We start from the raw sequence: 20,762 nt of genomic DNA on the forward strand, positions 1-20,762 counted from the left end.
TCATTTGTCACACAATATACTAAGCACCTTACATTTCATTCCATTTTATTCTCATACAACCCTATGAACTCATTTTTCAGTTAACCAAGAGAGTGTATCTTGCCTAAAAGTGGTAGACCCACAGTTCAAACCTAATTTGACTCTAAGCCTGAGTGTGTGTGTGTGTGTGCACATCTCTGTGTGCATGCATGCATGCGCACATGCAAACTAGTAGAAGTAAAGATAGATATCAAGCCCTAAGAATGAAGGAGTGTGATGAAAGTTCCAGAAGAAACATGTACAAGACAATGTGTGCAAACATTTGCTACTTTGGAGCCACGAAGAATCACAAAGAAAGAAAAGGGTGGGGGCATTTCTTTTTTTGTTTTCCTCTGGCAAAGAGCACTAAACTAGGGAACCAAGAGAGCAATGGTTCAGTATAATTAAGAAAGACTTGGGCAGCATTGCTGCGCAGCGGCACCATGCTGGTCACCCTGAAGACCGTCCAGCAGCAGATCTTCAAGATCGACATCGACCCAAACGAGATGGTAAGAGCACTGAATGAGAAGACTGAATCTGAAAAGGGTAAAGATGCCTTTCCTGTAGCAGGTCAAAAATTAATTTAGCAGGCAAAATTCTCAATAATGATACTGCTCTAAAAGAATATAAAATTGACGAGAAAAACTTCGTGGTAGTTATGGTGACAAGACCCAAAGCAGTGACACCACCAGCACCAGCTACAACTTAGCAATCTAATTCTGCCACCACTACCACAGTTAGTTCCTCCACAGCACCAGCTGTGGCTCAGGCCCCAACCCCTGCCCTCACTTTGGCCCCCACTCCCACACCTGCATCTGTCACTCCAGCATCAACGACAGCATCTTCTGAACCTGCACCTGCTAGTGCAATGAAACAAGAAAAACCTGCAGAAAAGCCAGCAGAAACACCAGTGGCTGCTAGCCCAACATCAACTGACAGTACATCAGGTGATTCTTCTTGGTCAAACCTTTTTGAAGATGCAACAAGTGCCCTTGTGACAAGTCAGTCTTAGGAGAATATGGTAACTGAGATCATGTCAATGGGCTATGAACGACAGCAAGTAATCGCAGCACTGAGAGCCAGTTTCAACAACCCTGACAGCAGTGGAGTATTTTTTAACGGAAATTCCCAGAGATAGAGAAAGTCAGTCCGTGGTTGACTCCCCTCCAGCAGCGAGTAGTGGGGCTCCTCAGTCTTCAGTGGCTGCAGCTGCAGCAACTACGACAGCAACAACTACAACAAGTTCTGGAGCACACCCTCTTGCATTTTTATGGAATCAGCCTCAGTTTCAACAGAGGAGACAAATTATTCAACAGAATCCTTCCCTGCTTCCAGCATCGCTACAACAGATAGGTCGAGAAAATCCTCAGTTACTGCAGCAAATTAGCCACCATCAGGAGCATTTTATTCAGATGTTATATTGAACCAGTTCAAGAAGTGGGGGGTCAAGGAGGAGGGGGTGGAAGTGGCAGTGGAGGAATTGCAGAAGCTGGAAGTGGTCATATGAACTACATTCAAATAACGCCTCAGGAAGAAGAAGCTATAGAAAGGTTAAAGGCATTAGGATTTCCTGAAGGACTTGTGATACAAGCATATTTTGCTTGTGAGAGGAATGAGAACTTGGCTGCCAATTTCCCTGTACAGCAAAACTTTGATGAAGATTGAAAGAGACTTTTTTTCATCTCACACTTCACACCAGTGCATTACACTAACTTTGTTCACTGGATCGTCTGGGATGACTTGGGCTCATGTCCACATACTTGGTATAAGGTAGTGGATTGTTGGGGGTGGGAAGAGGGGATCTAGAATGCAGGGCGGGGATGAATACCGTGCATGCCTGCTTCAGTTAGCAGATGCCACAAATCCACACAGCGTGTAAAATATTGTACAACCAAAAGTCAGCTTTTGCAGGTCTTTATTTCTTCTATAAAACAGTAGGTAACTTTTCCTAGGTTTCACTCTTGTAGTGTACTAGATCCAGAAACTTAGTGTAATGCCCTGCTTTATACTTCTTTGACTTAACATTGGTTTCAGAAAGAGTCTTTGCTACCTAGAATCTATGGTCCCTATTCCATGGCAACACTGGATAATGGCGTTGTGAAATTGAAAAAAAAAAAAAATTGGAGCAACTGTAAACAGAAATGCCAAATTACTGATGGTTACTGTTGCTGCTTCAAATAGGTATAAAATTAATGTGTAAGAAAGCCCATTTTTTTCATGATAAATACTTGGGGTTGAGGGGGTGGAGGGGGAATCTTTTCTTAAAATGAAAATAATTGCTGCTATTTTAAATTTCTTGATCATTGAATGTGAGACCCTTCTAATATGATTTGAGAAGCTGTACAAGTATAGGCAGAGTTATTTTCCTGTTTACATTTTTTTGCTTTGTTTTGGGGGGAAAATTGGTAGGTGTCTAATTACTGTTTACTTCATTGTTATATTGCAGTAAAAAGTTTTAAAACCACACTTGCATGTTTGCTTTTGACATATCCCTTTGTGGAATTAGCACTTTGGGGCCAATGGAGAAATGCAGCATTCACCATCCCTGTCTTCCCCTTCCCTCAGCAGAAATGTGTTTGTCAGCAAGTCGTGAATTCCAACTGCTGCCTTTTTTAAAACCCACAAAATGCTGATTCAGTTCAAACTTGATGCAAGTGTCTCAAAACTGAGTTTCTGATATTTGTAAATGTTTTTCCTTATTAGATAAGAATGTATGACCATTAAAGTCATTCAGGATTATTTGCTTTCGAAAAGAGAAGGTGGACAGAACTATAATCAAGTATCTTTTATTGCACTGGACAGACTGGAGAAATCTTTTGGAAGGGTTGGGAGATGTGGCTGGAAAAGTGCTTTGGAAAATGTACAATCAAGACATCTCATGGAATATTAAAAGAAAAATCTTAATAGCAAAAAAAAGAAAAGAAAAGAAAGACTTGGGCGAAATAGGTAAATTGTTTGGTATGTGAATTATATCACAATACAGCTGTTAAAATAATTATTTGAGGAGCTGTTTAAAATACAGATCTATGTGTTCTACCTCAAGGAATTCTGCTTATGCAGATCTGGAGGGACACAGGAATCTGCATTTTTAGAAATCACTTCTAGTTAATTCTGATGCAAGAATTTTTAACTGCTCACATTTTCAGAATCACTGGCACAAAGTGTTAAAAATGCAAAGTCATTATATTTAGGTTTTCAGGTCACATATCTTCAGTGGTGCCATTCATATTATATGCTACATGAATGTCACCCTATGAAGTTGTCCAGTGCACAACATGTACGGATGTGAGCAACATCCCTTTAAAAGTACAAGGTACGATGGGAGAAGAGAGGACTAACATTTCCTTGGTACCTATGATCTGTCAATTACTGTGCTATGCAAGATTGATATATAACTTATATAAGCTATATCTATCTATCTTACTAACATCTTTAAAGTTAGGTAGTATCACCTCTGTTGTACATATGAAGAAACTTACATTCAGAGAACTTTAACATTCCCCATGTTACACAGCTAGCAATTATTCCTTCATCCATTCGATTTATAAACAGCAATTAATGTTTACTGTAAGCCTGGCACCAAGAGAACTAAAACCAAAAAATTAAAGAAAAGTCATTAGAAGAACAGTACCACTGAAAGAATTCCAGCCTTGTACTCTATAGGGCAATGAGAACTCTATATGGAAAACAGACTGAAGTAGTCACCTGTGATGAGGTGGTACTTTGTATTGATACTAGAACTAGGAACATCATAAAAGGATCCATATGAATATATCACAGTATGCTCTCACCATAAATGTCATCTTCTTGCAGCAATGACCAAGAAAGCCATCAAATAGCATTTCAGTTTTTTTAAACTCACAAACATTCACTGAGTAAACACTCTGTCAAACCCTTGATAAGGATAACAAGAAAGTGCCCTGCGCTTTTGATGCAACCTCAAAGGAACCCACTTGTAAGTTAGGACGGCCTTCCAAATGGTTTGATGAAAATCACAAGGCCATTAAAATGTTCATTTTTCCTAAAAATCTAACTGATCCAAGCGGCCACTCTTCTTCTCCATCTTCCTGGGTGAAGATATTGCATCCTCCTCCACTCAGTCTTCATGTCATTAAGTAAATATAATACCTGAAAAAGAAAACTATCCCCTAAAGATACACAATGCCAAGGGCTTATTATGGTAGCTTTTAAGGATATTTAAAAGATTTCTTGATTTGGAGTAGAACTGGCAATGATTGTGCTGAACCACTTCTCTGAAATGGTTAGTAAAATTAGAAAGGGAAAATAACTAACTGAATTCTTATATCCAAGGGGCATTACCAGAAAAAAAGCAAGAAAGTACAGTTCTGCTTTAGTTTCATAGTGTTTTCCTGTTTTCATAAAGAAAATGCTATTACCTTCATTAAAGGTAAACCATTAATAATCAGGATTTTAAAAAGTACATGCAAATATGTTATGAGCTCAAAATAGAATATCAGGAAGTGTTACTCTTGCAAAACCAAAGTGAATTAATAACCAGCTTAAAACATATCATTTAACAAGCTAACACTAAGCAAAAAAAGTTATACAAAATGATGAAAATGGAAGAAAATACGATGGTACAGTTGAGAAAGAATTTAAGACAGTCTGTCACCCAGAAGGACCCAAGTATCATTTTCAATCTCATCAGTACTTTAATATGATATTCAACTTGTCCTTGGCCTTCTCACAAACTTTGCTCTTCTTTGGAACACCCAGTAGGATATTTTTGCTCTTCAAATAGGAGTATTTCAAGATCTCAATGGAATTATCATTACACTCAGTCTGGTCTCTTCACCAAAGCTCTTTATCACCAAACCACCACATGCAACTTTTACATTTAAAGCTCCTGGTAGGAGCTTTGAAACTGGAAATTCAAAATATCAATATTCTATTTGACCTTCTGCTCCATCCTTGGCAAAAAAATAATATCACAAAGGCAAAAATAGAAAAGATTTTAACACATTACTATGTAAAAACTCAAGCATATACAAAAATAGAGAAAGGAGTAAAATGAACACCCATGTATATATTACACAGCCTCAAACAATAAGCTAATCTTGTTTCCTCTCCATTCCCATTCACCCTCCCCTCATATTATTTTACACAAATTCCATATAACTATCTTTCATACATAAACTAGTTCAGTTTATATTTCTAAAAATTAAGAAGGTCATTTTGTGCTAGTACCATACTGTTATGATTACTGTAGCTTTGTACTATAGTCTGAAGTCGAGACGTGTGATGCCTACAGTTCTGATCTTCTTTCTCAAGATTATTTTGGCTATTCAGGGTCTTTTTTGTTTCCACACAAAATTTGAAATTATTTACTCTGGTTCTGTGAAAAATGCCATTGGTATTTTGATAGGGATTGCACTGAATCTATAGACTGCCTCGGGTAGTATGGTCATTTTAACAATATCAATTCTTCCAATCCAAGAACACAGTATATCTTTCTATCTGTTTGTGTTGTCTTCAATTTCTTTCATCAGTGTCTTATAGTTTTCTGGGGTCTTTTACGTCCTTAGGTAGTTTTATCCGTAGGTATTTTATGCTTTTTGATGTGATGGTAAGTGGGACTGTTTCCTTAATTTCTCTTTCTGATAGTTTGTTGTTGGTATATAAAAATGCAACAGATTTCTATTCATTAATTTTGTATCCTGCAACTTTACCAAATTCACTGATAAGTTCTAGTAGTTTTCTGGTGGTGTCTTTAGGATTTTCTGTGTATAATATCATGTCATCTGCAAACAGTGACAGTTTTACTTCTTCCTTTCCAATCTGGATTCCTTTTATTTCTTTTTCTTCTCTGCTGTGGCTAGGACTTTAAAAACTGTGTTGAAAAAAAGTGGGAAGAGTGGACATCCTTGTCTTGTTCCTAATCTTAGACAAAATGCTTTCAGCTTTTCACCATTGAGTATGACGTTAGCTGTGGGTTTGTCATATATGGCCTTTATTATGTTAAGGTATGTTCACTCTATGCCCATTTTCTGGAGAGTTCTTATCATAAATGGATGTTGAATTTTATCAAAAGCTTTTTCTGAATCTATTGAGATGATCATATGATTTTTATTCTTCAATTCATTAATGTGGTGTATCAAAATCACACATAGATCAATGTAACAGAATACAGAGCCCGAAAATAAACCCAAGCCCCAAAATAAACCCACACACTTATCAAGGTCACTTAGTCTATGACAAAGGAGGTGAGAGTATACAATGGAGAAAAGACAGTCTCTTCAATAAGTGGTGCTGGGAAAACTGGACAGCTACATGTAAAAGAATGAAATTAGGACACTCTCTAACACCATACACAAAAATAAACTCAAAATGGATTAAAGACCTAAATGTAAGAGCGGACACTATAAAACTCCTAGAAGAAAATATAGGCAGAACAGTCTTTGACATAAATCACAGCAATATTGTTTTGGATCCATCTCCTAGAGTAATGGAAATAAAAACAAAAATAAACAAATGGGACCTAATTAAATTTAAAAGCTTCTGCACAGCAAAGGAAACCATTGATGAAATGAAAAGACAACATACTAAATGGAAGAAGATATTTTCAAATGATATGACTGATAAAGCGTTAGTACCCAACATATATTCATTGATTAGCTCATAAACTAATCAATGAATTTGGTAAAGTAGCAGGATACAAAATTAATGCACAGAAATCTCTTGCATTCCTATACACTAATGATGAAAAATCTTAAAGTGAAATTAAGAAAACACCCCCATTTACCATTGCAACAAAAAGAATAAAATACCTAGGAATAAACCTACCTAAGGAGACAAAAGACCTTTATGTAGAAAATTATAAGAAACTGATGAAAGAAATTAAAGAAAATATAAATAGATGGAGAGATATACCATGTTCTTGGACTGGAAGAATCAACATTGTGAAAATGACTATACTACCCAAAGCAATCTACAGATTCAGTGCAATTGCTATCAAACTACCACTGGCATTTTTCACAGAACTAGAGCAAAAAATTTCACAATTTGTATGGAAACGCTCCCTGACTTCAGACTATACTACAAAGCTACAGTAATCACGACAGTATGGTACTGGCACAAAAACAGAAAGATAGATCAATGGAACAGGATAGAAAGCCCAGAGATAAACCCACGCACATATGGTCACCTTATCTTTGATAAAGGTGGCAAGAATATACAGTGGAGAAAAGACAGCCTCTTCAACACATGGTGCTGGGAAAACTGGACAGCTACATGTAAAAGAATGAAATTAGAACACTCCTTAACACCATACACAAAAATAAACACAAAATGGATTAAAGACCTAAATGTAAGGCCAGATACTATAAAACTCTTAGAGGAAAACACAGGCAGAACACTCTATGACATAAATCACAGCAAGATCCTTTTTGACCCACCTCCTAGAGAAATGGAAATAAAAACAAACATAAACAAATGGGACCTAATGTAACTTAAAAGCTTTTGCACAGCAAAGGAAACCATAAACAAGATGAAAAGACAGCCCTCAGAATGGGAGAAAATATTTGCAAATGAAGCAACTGACAAAGGATTAATCTCCAAAATTTACAAGCAGTTCATACAGCTCACTTTGAAAAAAAAAAAAAAAACCAATTCAAAAATGGGCAGAAGACCTAAATAGACATTTCCCCAAAGAAGGTATACAGATTGCCAACAAACACATGAAAGAATGCTCAACATCATTAATCATTAGAGAAATGCAAATCTAAACTACAATGAGATATCATCTCACATCAGTCAGAATGGCCATCATCAAAAATTCTAGAAACAATAAATGCTGGAGAGGGTGTGGAGAAAAGGGAACACTCTTGCACTGTTTATGGGAATGTAAATTGATATAGCCACTATGGAGAACAGTATGGAGGTTCCTTAAAAAACTAAAACTAGAACTACCATACGACCCAGCAATCCCACTCCTGGGCACATATGCTGAGAAAACCATAATTCAAAAAGAGTCATGTACCACAATGTTCATAGCAGCTCTATTTACAATAGTCAGGACATGGAAGCAACCTATGTGTCCATTAACAGATGAATGGATAAAGAAAATGTGGCACATATATACAATGGAATATTACTCAGCCATAAAAAGAAACGAAATTGAGTTATTTGTAGTGAGGTGGAGGGACCTAGAGTCTGTCATACAGAGTGAAGTAAATCAGAAAGAGAAAAACAAATACCGTATGCTAACACATATATATGGAATTTAAGAAAAAAAAAAAAAGGTCATGACGAACCTAGGGGTAAGACCGGAATAAAGACATAGACCTACTAAAGCATGGACTTGAGGATATGGGGAGGGGGAAGTGTAAGCTGTGACAAAGTGAGAGAGTGGCATGGATATATATACACTACCAAACGTAAAATAGATAGCTACTGGGAAGCAGCCGCAGAGCACAAGGAGATCAGCTCCGTGTTTTGTGACCACCTAGAGGGGTGGAATAGGGAGGGAGGGAGGGAGGCAGATGCAAGAGAGAAGAGATATGGGGACATAAGTATATGTATAACTGATCCATTTTGTTATAAAGCAGAAACTAACACACCATTGTAAAGCAATTATACTCCAATAAAGATGTTTAAAAATAAAAAAATAAACAGCTCATACAACTCAACATAAAAAAAAACCCAACAAAAAACCAAGCCAATTAAAAAATGAGTAGAAGAACTGAACAGACATTTTTCCAAAGAGGAAATGCAGATGGCCAACAGGCACATGAAAAGATGCTCAACATCACTAATCATCAGGGAAATGCAAATCAAAATCACAACGAGATATGACCTCACACCAGTTAGAATGGCTATTATGAAAAAGAATACAAATTACAAATGTTGGTGAGGAAAGCTGATAAAAGGGAACCCTAGTACATTGTTGTTGGGAATGTAAATTGGTGGAAAACAGTATGGAGGTTTCTCAAAAAACTGAAAATAAAAATACCATATGACCCAGCAATTCCACTCCTGGGTATGTATCCAAAAAAAATGAAAACCTAATTCAGAAAAATACATGCACCCCAATGTTCAAAGCAGCATTATTCACAATTGCCAAGGTATGAAGGCAACCTAAGTATCCATCAACAGAAGAACTGACAAAGAAGAGGCGGTACATAGATAAACAATGGAATACTACTCAGCCATAAAAAAGAATGAAATTTTGCCATTTGCAGCAAGATGCTGGATTTGGAGGACATTATGCTAAGTGAAATAAGTCAGACAGAGAAAGGCAAACACTGTATGATATCACTTATATGTGGAATCTAAAAATACAACAAACTACTGAATAACACAAAAAAGAAACAGATTCACAGATGTAGAGAACAAACTAGTGGTTACCAGTGGGGAGGGGGGAGAGGGGAGGGACAATATAGGGGTGGGGTAAAAAGGGTTATTATGAGATTACATGAAATCATTTGTATGAAACTTCTGAAAATTGTAAAACACTATAAAACGTAAAGAATCTTTCATTCAATAAAAAAGAGAAAAATAAATTTTAAAAAGGCCATTTTAAAACATAACCATTATCCTACTTGAAAATAAATCATGACTATAATCAAATATTCATATATGATCAAATTACTCTGATAAAATAAAAACTATTTGATGACATTTGTAAGCTATAATAATAATTACAGTTGTACAAATAAAACTGCAGTACTGTAATTTTCAATAAGCTTTGAAAAACAAGTCCTGCTGGGGACTAATGACTTTTAGAATCTGACACAGAAAAAAAGAAGTTTATCATGTCTTCTGATAATCAAATGATTTCAGTAGTCACACTGCCTATCATTTGATTCATTTATTTAATTTAAAGTTAAAGTACTAGAGCTATCATCAATAACATTAGAGCATTTGGTTTTAACCAAAAAGATGAGAGAGGATGAAAACTTAATCAGGAAACTAGGGCCAAATGTGATCATAGGGTCTTCTAACCTTCTTTTACCCACTTCCTACATTTATTTCCCTTGGTAAAGGTAAAATTTTAAATTAGCTTATTAATTTTCCTGTGATTTTCTGTTAAGTTTGGACTTAAATTCAACAGACATTTAGCACCTTTAGAAGAAGTGTTGTGATTCTGGTTACTTACTGAGTCTCAATGTTTTGACATGTAAGATAGAAATGAGTAATTTGCCATGCCCCTCTCAAAGGGATGTTGGAAAGTTAATATAAAATAAGTATCTCTATAAGGAGAGATGCAAACACGACACATTACTATTATTCCACGATTCAGAATAACTTGCCAACAATACAACTTAGAAAGTCATGTAGCTGAGAGTCTTTTCATATTTATCTTTACTCCTAGGCACCACGGTGTAATGAAAAATAGACTAAAGGAGGAATGTATTTTTTATTATCAAAGCACATACAGAATTTATTTTGATTTTAGTAGTAATTTATTTTAATGGGGCCTGATTTCAAGGATGATGCATGGTCGTGCTATTTATAATTGTTCAGTGTTTCTATGTTGAGACACTATTCTTCCAATTCTTTCTTCCAGGAATTATTAACTCCTTGTGCTGGCAACACACACTATAAAGAAATTTAAGGTTCTTCTGTAGGTTCTCATGGTTTAGTGGCAAAGGCAAACAGTCTATTATAATGGAATATGTTGTAGGCTATGATGTGTGTTTGAAGAACCCTTGCAGCACACTTGGTCCCGTCCAAAATGTCCATAAGACATTTGGTCCACACCAAAAGGTCCTTGATATTTTGTCTTATATAGTCCAAGCCAAAAGGTCCTTGATATTTGGTCCTGTCCAAAACCATTTGGCATGGACCACATATGTTCATGGACATTTTGGATAGGACCAAATATCAAGGACCTTTTGGTGCAGACCAAATGTCTTATGGACATTTGGATAGAACCATATGTCTGCTAACCTTGAAGAACATGTTATGAGTCAGTTGAGAAGACACATCTAAATCTGAAGGGTATGAGGATTAGGGTAGAGACCTGTGTCTGAGAAGATTTCTCATAGAAGGTAATGCTTCAGTTGAAGGTAATGTTTGAAAAACATGAAGGTGTTAGCACACTGAAGGTAGAAAAAAGGACAAAAGCATATGCTAGAATGAAGAGGGTGAATGACAAAATGGTAAAACGTTAATGCAAAATTAGGACATAAAGATCCATCCGGTAGAATGTGGCCTATACCAAAGCAGAGATCTTATCTTGGTTGTTCATAGTTGATTTCCCAAACAATAGAAGAGCCACTGAAGGCCATGAATGTGAGATTAACATGATCATATTTAAGATTCAGAAAGATCACCCTGGCAACAGTGTAAAACCATTCATGAATGAGCCAGGCCAGAAGCTGGAAGACCAAGTAGGCCACAGTGGTTCTCATAAGATACAATCAGGCTGTCAACCCAACAATTCCACTCCTAGGTATACATCCAAGAAAAATGAAAACGTGTTCATGCTCGTGCATGAATGTTCATAGCAGCATTACTCATAATGGCCAAAAACTGGAAATAACCCAAACGAATATAACTGATAAACAGATAAATAAAATTTGGTATAGTCACACAATGCAATATTTTTCCGCAAGAAAAGGAATCAAGTATGGATACACACTACCACATGATAGAACTTTGAAACATTATGCTAGGTAAACTATCCAGGTAAAAAAGACCTCATGTCACATAATTCCATTTATAGGAAATGTCCAGAATAGGCAAATCAATAGAGACAGAAAGTAGATGACTTGTTACCTAGGGCTGGGCAGGGAGAGGAGGGATATGGGTACAGTATCTCTTTTAGGAAGAACCAAATTGTTCCAAGATTAGACTGTGGTGATGTTTGCACAACCCTGTGAATATATTAAAACTATTGAGTCGTATACTGTAAATAGGTGAACTGGATGCTATTTGAATTCTATCACAATAAAGCTGTTGAGAGAGAGAGAGAGAGACAGAGCATGAATGAATGGGAATGAATCAAGGTAGGGATGGGGATAAAATGTAGAAAGTAGTACTGATATTAAGGACACTCCAGAACTAAGTGGAAGGTATATTCTCATTCATGTTAAGAAATACATGAGCTGGAGACACTGATTCTTAAAATTGTAAGCCATAGGTGCCGTTCACTAAGCAGTTACAATTTTGCAGGCCTTGTCTCAATTACTTTACATTTTTACAACATTTATTATTCATAATAACACAACGTAAGTATGCCTATTTTACAGGTCATTAGACTGCGGCATAGAACATTTAAGTAACTTGACTACAGTCACACATCTACAAGGCGTCACCGCCATAATTTGAACCCAGGCAGCTGGTGTCCAGAATCTGTGCTGTTAATCACTGTGCGATTCAACCTATCATGTTCGGCATACAAGAACTGCCAATTACAACTCTAAAAAATATAGGATTTCACGAAAGCAGAGACCTCATGCCTAATTAAGGTGTTTTAATGACTTAGGTAAACACACCTGACATCTTTCACAGTAAAATCTAAGAAGATTTTCCGTGGGCAAATGCTCTAAGAGGCAGTGTAACCCACTGCATAATAGCTGAGATTTCTGAGCCAGGCAGACTTGAGTTCAAATCCAAGTTTCATGACTTGCTAGCTGTGTGGTCTTAAGAAGGGCATTTAATTTATCAGTATGATAATACATACCTCATAGTGTTCCTCAACAGATTACATGAGACAACATACAATATCTGACACAGATATAAACCCAATAAATAGTGATTTATTATTATTTATTATTATTTTGGCAATCAGCCTTTGTATCGCTTGGACTTTAACTATTTTCACGGTTATGCTTCTGATTTGTTAATTCTTTGAGAGTAACTGTTACTGAATTGCTAGATAAACAGGGTACACTGCTAATATATTCGTTTTAACTAGAAATCCTACAAAGGAGAAATCTAATGCCACTAGATTTTGTAGGAAAATCGGATGGACATAAAACATTGTCATATAACACATTAACATTCATTTGAATATTCACCTAATTAATATAGATAACTCATAGATTCTCCATAGAAAGATATCAAGACATAAGTGGCAATTTAAGTCAAATAATAGAGGCTATAAATGCAATCTCATTTCACATCCACTATAAGTAATATCCCTCTTTTGCATAACACATCAGCGACAGCATCTAAAATTAAAATAACTATTTAAAGGTTCTAAAGAAAGCTTTTCAAGATCCAAGTTTTTTATTTGTCTAGGAAAAAAACAGTTGGATGTTCTGTTATTTCCTATTTGCAAATGCATAAAGCAATCACTTTAGAAAATGAACTCTTTGTTAAATTTATAGCTGGCGAGTTCTCATTTAGTCTAATCTATGCTGGCTCAGTTTAACTACTGCATTGTCAGTGCCTGTCTTACTAAGCACATCCAGCAAATTTCACAATGGCCAACATCGTAATAATGCATTATATATATTTTCCAAACATTACAATGTAACTGCACATTTTATGAAAAGGGAACAACAGGAGAAAATTTAAAAGGAAGAAAGATGCAATAAAGATGAATTTCCATTAAAAGCCAGGCACCCGAACACTGATGTGGTTACTTATTTTTCCTCACTTGTAGATTAATAACAGTGTTTACCCCTTGATATTGACAAGCACATAATACATCTTGACAAATGACTAAAGAGGCTGCAGTAGAGTTTATTTCTTGGTAGTGTCAAGTGCCCTTCCTTTGGCATGATATGAAAAGCTTACGTCAGCTGTAATTTTTAGTAACACCCTTCTGTGGGGTTTTCTTACAACTTTGTAAAACAAGTGTGATAAATTGATTATGCTAAGTGTGGGCTGCAGTGAGTGGTTTACTGGAGATTCCATCTGGTTTTTAAATCAGAAGAATGATGACAATGTTACACATTAAAATCAATAGTTATTTAATATTCCTATAAAGCCTAAAGGTTTGTGATAAAGGGTTAAATATAATCCACTCTACCTTGTAATACTTGTTTAAGCAAGACTATTGCATTAAATTACTGCTCAATCAGGAAACAAGTAATCAAATGAGGTGCAGTTTTGGGTGTTAGGTGAGAAAGAATAATGGCAGTTTTAAGCATAAGCCCTCAAAGAAGAAAGGTGAATTTTTGTTTTTTAATTTCAAAATGGGATTTCTAAGCTAATTTAGGACTCTGATAACTCTGATAAACATTTAACATTATTGTGGCAGATGTGCATTTCAAAACTATTTGCACAATGTTTGGAACTAAAAAAGAGAATTGCAAAAGAAATTTTATTTTCTCAATGTTCACTTTTTATTATGCTTTTCTACATCCTGATCAATTGAATTCTGTATTTGAAATAATATTTTCTTGGTGCACATTAATGACATGTGTTGAGGCTACCTCTCTATCAAGCAAGAAATCTACTTATCTATCAAATACAGCTTTAAGCATATCAAATTTAAAGTTACAGTAGGAACGATAAGTGAAAGTATTTAGGTGAAAGTGAGAGAGAGCAGACAAGGTCTAGTAGGAGGCAGAGACTAGGGAGGGATATACATTGCAAAACTGGTGACAGAAAGGTGGTGAGAAGTGTCTTGAGAAAGGTGGGGGTGAAAAGGGAAAATAGCACAGAGGGTAAAAGCTGTCGCCTTGTGTATACAAACATCGGAAGGGAGGAATGAAGAGAACCACTAAAGGAGCTGGTGGAGGTGCCAGTGGAATGCAGAGAAAGAATCAGGACATCGGGCAGGTAAGAAATTCCAGAAAGAAATCCAAAAAGTGGAAAAAGGGGTAATTAACCATCTCTACGTTTGCCTGAATTTCAGGGAGAATGAAGATTATCAAATGCCACTAGACTGATAATAGAGATCGCTGCACTTCAAAAGTACAGTTTAATGAACAGTTGAGGGCAGTGAATGAAGGAGTCAGTATATATGTACTAAAAAAAAAAAAATAAGGGGGCTTCCCTGGTGGCGCAGTGGTTAAGAATCCCCTGCCAATGCAGGGGACACGGGTTCGAGCCCTGGTCCAGGAAGATCCCACATGCTGTGGAGCAACTAAGCCCGTGCGCCACAGCTACTGAGCCTGTGCTCTAGAGCCCGCGAGCCACAACTACTGAAGCCCACGTGCCTAGAGACCGTGCTCTGCAACAAGAGAAGCCACTGCAGTGAGAAGCCCACACACCGCAACAAAGAGTAACCCCTGCTCGCGGCAACCAGAGAAAGCCCACGTGCAGCAACAAAGACCCAACGCAGCCAAAAATAAATAAATTAAACAAATTAAAAAAAATAGGAAGGATAGTTGTAGACCTAATTCTGGAATTCTCCATCCTTAATTAAGGAAGGAAAAGGAAGTTGGAAATATATGAAGGGTTCAAATAAAACTTGTTGCTGTTGTCGCACAAAACAGAAAGACAGCCCCCTGCTTTTAGTCACAGGCAAGGAAGACACTGAGTAAAACTGATTATTAATTTTTGAATGATAGAGAAAAAGGAGGGATCCAGGGAAGAATCAAAGAAAAAGAAAGCACAAAGTAGGAAAGGGAAAAGGGATCTCTCTCAATGACAGAAATGCTGTTAGAAATGCGTGCTTCAACAGTGCATAATGAAATGTTTTTACATGTCAATATGTATAGCTTGTATAACAAATACCTGTGGAACTTTTATTTCTAGGATTTAAGGCAGAGATTTACAAAGAATAGAGGATGGGATGAATGAAACAGACCACTGCAGAATTACTAACTACTTCACTAGTCATCCCTGAAATTCAACTTACTAAGGTCACCTAAGCCTTCCTTATTGCCAAATCCAATGGATAAGTTTGTTTCATCTTACTGAATTTACCTCTTGATTATGAAACGTTTGATCATTCTATCATTCCTGAAATTCTTCCACTGGTTTCCTTGAAATCACATTCATTTGCTTATTTATTCATTTACTAAATAAATAATAATTTTAAAACAGTGATTTGCCAAGAGTCTTTCCTCCAGTTGGTTTTCATTCTTCATTTGAGCATTCTGGTACTGTACTTCCCTCTCTGACCCCTTAAATGTTCTCCTCACTTGACATAAAACTCTAGGTAACCATACCTAACCTCATGGTTTTAACTATCACCGATATCAATAATTTCTAATGAAGGACATGGCACATTAACATCTCTGATAGGCAGGCCTTTTTAAACTATAATTCTCCACATGGTAGATTCTAATATACTCTATTTCTGGAATGAGAATCACTGGCATGCCAAGAGGGATGCCACTAATGAAATTCTGTTGTACTTCTGGAATATATGGAGGCAGAAAAATTGGGGGAGCTACTGAAACTCTACGATAGGTATTACCAAATTTATATCTATGGAGTAGGCCAACCACCAGTTCAAGTACAAGTGGATGCTACACAGACCTCAAACTCTCTACATCTGAAATCAATACCACCTACCCCCCAATATCACTACCCCTTCCAGCCAACAATGTCCCCTTCTCTGGTAGCCTCCATTATATTTTGTAGCACAATCATCTACCCAGTCACCAAAGCATGAAACTTGTAAATCTTCTCAGGTATTTCCATCTCTCTCCATTTTTCATTCACCACTAAGGCCTTTTTAAATGACAGCTCTTTTGAGGCATAAATCACACACTACAAAATTCACTCTTGTGAAGTGTACAATTCACTGGTCTTTAGTATACTCACAATATTTAGTATATTCACAATTCACCAAATTCCAGAACATTTTCATTATAATTTTGGTAATCATTCCTGGAGTCCAAATCCTCATTTGCATCCCTGCTTCTCTGGACTATTCTGATGATCTCCTAACATATCCCTGTGACATATAGCCAGTAGATTCATCTAAAGTATAAATCTGACCAGATCACTCTCCTGCTTAAAACTCCTCAGTGGTTAATAATCACCCACAGATGAAGTCCAAGTTCTTTAACATGATTTAAAAGCCACTCCATGATCTGACCCCTGCCTAACTGTCCTGAGTCTCTTTTGACATCAAATGCCTCATGCTTTAAGATCTGCCAACACTAAATTTCTAATAGTTCCCTGCAAGCACAATGCTGCTCTTCCCCGCTTTGTGTTTGCTCAAGTCCCTTCATCTCAGAATATTCTCCTTACCTGGCCAGCATTCACTTGTCCTTTAAGACCCAGCCTTTGATTACTCATGAAGCTTCTCCTGACACCCTAGGATAAGATGCTCCTCCCAAATGTTTCCAGAATATTCCATGAAGATGCATATTACTGCATTTATCACATTATTTTATAATTATCTGCTTAAGTATCTCTTGCCCTCACTATACTGTGCAGTCTTTGGGATGACAAGACCAAATAGTCATTTCTATTTCTCAAGTTCTCTGTGGAATTCTAAGAACATGGTAGGCCTTCCAAATGTATTTGCAAATGCATGAATGAATGAGTGCATCAATGGATTAATATATAAACACACTGAGGAATGATTAATTGAATGACCTAAAACATTACTAGACATCCTATAAAACACTGGTCTGGTCCATAAAGCAATAAAACATAAGACATAGATCAACTGCTGGAGGAAAAGTATGAAACAATCAGAGCAGAAATTTGGAAATTAGCACAGTGTGAATTTTCTTTAATCAGAAAATTTCAATGTAAGGGTTGATAATCATGAATTGGAGATGGTGAAAGGGGGAAATGAAACTGAGAACTGAGTCAGATTTAATGATTTCCATGACCATGCAAATGAGGATTCTATTATTTTATTATGGAACAATAATAAATGATATGTCCATGTAGATACAGACAATTTTGCATTGAGAAAATGGAATGTAATGAGTGTCAAGGCAAATTACTGACTTGGACAATCAACAAGGTCATAATTAGAAGAAAGGAGATTTAATATATTTTAAAGCGTATCAACTGTTTTTAAAAGGAGCTACACAGCTACCATCACTGGTGTGATGATAAGTATAGATCTTCCAAATAATATTATGTCAGAGAAAACTGCAACCCTGTATGAATACTACACTTCTTCAGCATAATTGTCCATTATATGCATGTAGTGACGGTCATCTTTAATAAACAGATTGAGATTCTTTTTAAAGTCTGGCTTTTTTTTCTCCTGCATGTACCTTTTCTCCTGCATGTACCCATGAAGGAAGGTTCCTTCCCTTCAACATCCACCATGACTACGGTGAAGCTCTAGAAAATCCTAACACAGCCTTCAGGCCTACCTTTGTAAACCTCTGTTGCAATGGAAAATAAAGCAGAGGTATTAAAACCTTATAATAGAAAGTCCCTTTTTGCTATGGTAATGTCTATTTCCTAAAGGCTCAAAGAAAGAACTCTTTGATTCACCTGGGTCCTATTTTTGCATTGGTGATATTTAGATGATTAAAGGTTTTTGAGAAAGAATCATTTGTTGTAAGCAAGAAGAGACTCGACTGTCATTTTTAGTCTATCGAAGCAGATTGTGGGCACAAAAATCCACCTTCTATTAATTCATGGAGGCAGTATGCAATGTGTGGTAGTGATTCACCACTCATTCAGAATGCTCCTTCCATGTTTTCTTTCCTCTTAGAATGTCCTAGTACAATTAAACACTATGCCTTTTCTCATTATTCAATTTGCTTCTAACATTTTCACACTGAATCATATCATGTGGTCAGAGTTTATAGGGAAGAGTTATATTCAATAACAATGTTCAAAATAAAGAAAAACGTGAAGCACTGATTTACTATTAAATATAATCCACAATCCCAATTTTTAAAAATAATAAAATATAATAGTTTTTTCTTGTTTGCAATTCCCCATTGGTTTTTGTTCAATAACATATGACTCTGGGAAATATATAACTTTCAGACACCTATTGGAAATACATATATATCTGTGTATGTGCATATGTGTATATGTATTATTCTGTTTAAAAACATCTTCCAAATTTCACAATTAAGTCCATAAAAATGGTTTAAAACTTGAAATGCTTTACAGTTACTATACTGATGCTATACTAAGACACATACACACAATGTTTGAATACCTGGTATGTAAAAACCTCCATAGCAAATGATACATTGGCACACTGAAAAGATAATCATTATCCAAATGTACTTTCTGTTTCTTTTCTGTACGGATATACCTATAAAGCCTCTTAGGTACCTAGAAATTCAAACTACAAGGATATTTAAAATAAGATGTTTCATTTTTAATTACTTTGAAGAGTGTATAAAGGCTGATCTACAGTAACAAATATTGGTAAAATTCAAGAAGAAATACATTAAATTTACTTACGGTGTTTTTACCCATTTGAGCCCATTGGGTTAAGTATCTATACATATTTCCTTGAAAGAGGAACAATAATGTAACAAGGCGGCACATTTTGAATTATTCCCTCTATTGTACTACTTGTTTTGCAAACACACCCTATACAACAGTGAAAGCCACTAGAAAGAAGTTCCTCAAGAATACCTGTTCACAAAAAGAACAAGATGCCCATGCTTCTGCCTCTACCGTCCCTGTGAACCTTCTAGTATAGATTTTATCATTCTATACTGTTTGTGCTTACCTTCCACTTTATACTGTGAGCTCTTTGAGCCAGGGATCATACTTTAGGCATTTTGATCTTCCCAGCAATGGAGCCAGACTATAAATAGTTACTGAATTAATAAATGGTAATAAATGCATAGCACTTATCACAATTTACTGTGTATTATTATCAGTTAGGTACATGTCTAATGACCACTTCCTCTATCCACTGAATAATAAAATGCTTGAGAAATGCAGGTCTGTTCTATACTTATCTGGATACCTTTTTCCGTGGCACACTACTTAGATGTTTAGTAAATATTAAATTTTAATTAGAGATGTGCAAAGTTTAGGAGTAATAGAAGTACAAATCACAAAATTTCCTATCATTGTTTCAATGGCTTTTTAAGACAGTAACAATGATTCCCTTTTCTCTATTTTCTTCTGAGTTACAGTGGAGAAATTTTGCCCTCCACAGGCATAAGGCTTTTGATATACATGGTTCTAGTTTCCAAGATGAGCTGCTTTCTGAAAATAATATTTCTTGTCCTTTCTTTGGGAGATGGATTTGAGAGGCCTTACAAGTACAATGGATACTGCTCTATCCTGAAACCTCAGGAATATTCCCCAAATAGACTACAAGTCCACTGGTATCAGTAGAGATTTAAGTCTAATATAAGGTCTTAGTACTCACCTTTAATTATCCTGTTGAGAAATTTTCTTTTAATAATACACCTTACAACTGAACCATCCTGGCTCTACCATCAGTAAAATACTTCTATAATATAGTTCAAATTTTAAACAGAATTTTACACAGTTCACTGTGGTATTAAAAAGTGTTTTAAAGTAGAGTAATATGACCAGTACGAAATTTCAGAGTCAAAGCTGCAATGTCATACTGACCTTTGAAACTTAGGAGGCTTATTTATAAAAGAACATTACTACCATCATAAAGTTAAAATAACAGCAACCATTAAATTATTTTAGAATTCATATTGGATTACCAATATGTAATTCCTGAGAATAATAAAGGCTTCAGATACCAAACTGACATTGTTAGCTATGTTTAAAATCAAACAAAGCATTTTATTTCGAGTTCAAAACTCACAAAGCCTTGTGAACAGGTCAAGCAGACTCTAATATACTACATCTGCTCCTGTGGTTGCTCCACTTTTTTAGATAAAATGTCATTCAAACAGTGTTTTTCCTATTCTCACATGAATTCTCAGACTATTCAGAAAACTCATGAGGAGAAAGATTACTTATGCAGGAAAGCAGGGTTTCTTTGGTCA

The 20,762-nt window shown here is 36.0% G+C and overlaps 1 protein-coding gene and 1 pseudogene across 1 annotated transcript in view; one reads left to right on the plus strand and one right to left on the minus strand.

Moving 5' to 3' along the window:
* IL1RAPL1 (interleukin 1 receptor accessory protein like 1) overlaps positions 1-20,762 on the minus strand; it is a 1,336,730-nt gene that overhangs the window by 892,309 nt on the left and 423,659 nt on the right. The gene's annotated exons all lie outside the window — the stretch shown is intronic.
* Positions 455-1,769, plus strand: LOC137217505 (UV excision repair protein RAD23 homolog B pseudogene; annotated as a pseudogene).

The sequence above is a fragment of the Pseudorca crassidens genome, chromosome X (genome assembly GCF_039906515.1).
Source record: "Pseudorca crassidens isolate mPseCra1 chromosome X, mPseCra1.hap1, whole genome shotgun sequence".
In the NCBI taxonomy this organism is placed as follows: domain Eukaryota; kingdom Metazoa; phylum Chordata; class Mammalia; order Artiodactyla; family Delphinidae; genus Pseudorca; species Pseudorca crassidens.